We start from the raw sequence: 1,536 nt of genomic DNA, 5'->3' as shown, positions 1-1,536 counted from the left end.
TATTTCATTATTTAGTTCCTAACAAAAAAGTTATTTTGACGAAAATCACTTTTTTGAGGTTATGTTTCAGCGGCGGCGATGAATGCTAGTGTTATATATATCTTTACATTTTCTCTTTTAATAACCTTTCCACTGATATACAATTTATTTTTTAGCTTTCGTTTTGAAACAGTTTTCTTATTTTGTTCTTGTTGGAATAGTCATTGTAAAATTCATGCATTTTAAAAAAGTTTAAAGTTACATATCTCGGCGAAAAAAAAGATATTTGAGCAAACTTAACGGCATTTGAAAGAGCAAGACTTACACTTTGAAATGCTCTATATAGTTTTCCTGGAAAAAAATATATTACGATGCTACGTAACCTCAAATATAGGCAAAGACCGTGTTTTTGGCACTTTTAGGTTAGGATATCTCAAAATCCTGACGTGTTAGAGCAACTCTGAGGCCAAATTCGGTTTCAGCGCCGAAAAATCTTCGGGAAACCATATATCACTTGCTTGTGCAAAAACCATGTAATATTGTGTAATTTGTGCACACCATTCCATTATTGCGTTATAACGAAATTATATATATTTTTATAGGAAATAATTGGAAACGACAGCAATGACAGTAATAGAATAAATAATTCGTTAGAAGACAAAAGACCAGTTAATCTATTGCCGATGAAAAAGATTACTTACATTTTACATTAAATTATATTAATACAAAATAAAAATATACCAGGTTTAGAAGTATGAAACTGGAATTTCCCTATAGATGGTGCTAGCCATCAGTTTAGGGACCGTAAGACCGCTTCTGCAGTGCCATCATCTCCCTCTAACAGCTGACGAAGATTTCCAACACACAACAACCCAAGTTCCATACACCGTAATATATTTTTCTATAACCTTAAACATGTCGAGTTTTGTACCTACGAACTACGATTTGCGGACAGCATTGGTTTTTTGTTATCATTTGAAGAAAATTGCTGCAGAATCGCATTGAATGCTTGTAGAAGCTTACGGTAAACACGCTCTTGGTAAAACACAGTGTTTCGAGTGGTTCAAAAAATTCAAAAGTGGTGATTTTGACGTGAGAAACGAAGAGCGTGGAAAACCACCAAAAAAGTTCGCAGAAAACGAATTGCAAGCCTTATTGGATGAAGATGATACTCAAACTCAACAAGAACTCGCGGATGAATTGAATGTGACGCAGAAAACTGTCTCAATTCGTTTGAAAGCCATGGGAAAGATTCAGAAATTGGGAAAATGGGTTCCGCATGAACTGAATGAAAGACAGTAAGAAAATCGAAAAACCACTTGTGAAATGCCGCTCGACAGATACAAAAGAAAGTCTATCGTATCATGACAGGTGATGAAAAATGGATATATTTTGAGAATCTTAAGCGTCAGAAATCATGGATGAATACAGGCCAACCATCGACATCCACTGCAATCGCTTTGGAAAGAAGACAATGCTCTGTGTTTGGTGGGATCAGAAGGGTGTAATCTATTATGAGCTGCTAAAACCTGGTGAAACCGTTAACACTGATCGCTA

This window comes from Dinoponera quadriceps, unplaced genomic scaffold (genome assembly GCF_001313825.1).
Source record: "Dinoponera quadriceps isolate SergipeBrazil2010 unplaced genomic scaffold, ASM131382v1 scaffold697, whole genome shotgun sequence".
NCBI lineage: Eukaryota > Metazoa > Arthropoda > Insecta > Hymenoptera > Formicidae > Dinoponera > Dinoponera quadriceps.
Note: the sequence above shows the minus strand (reverse complement) of the source record.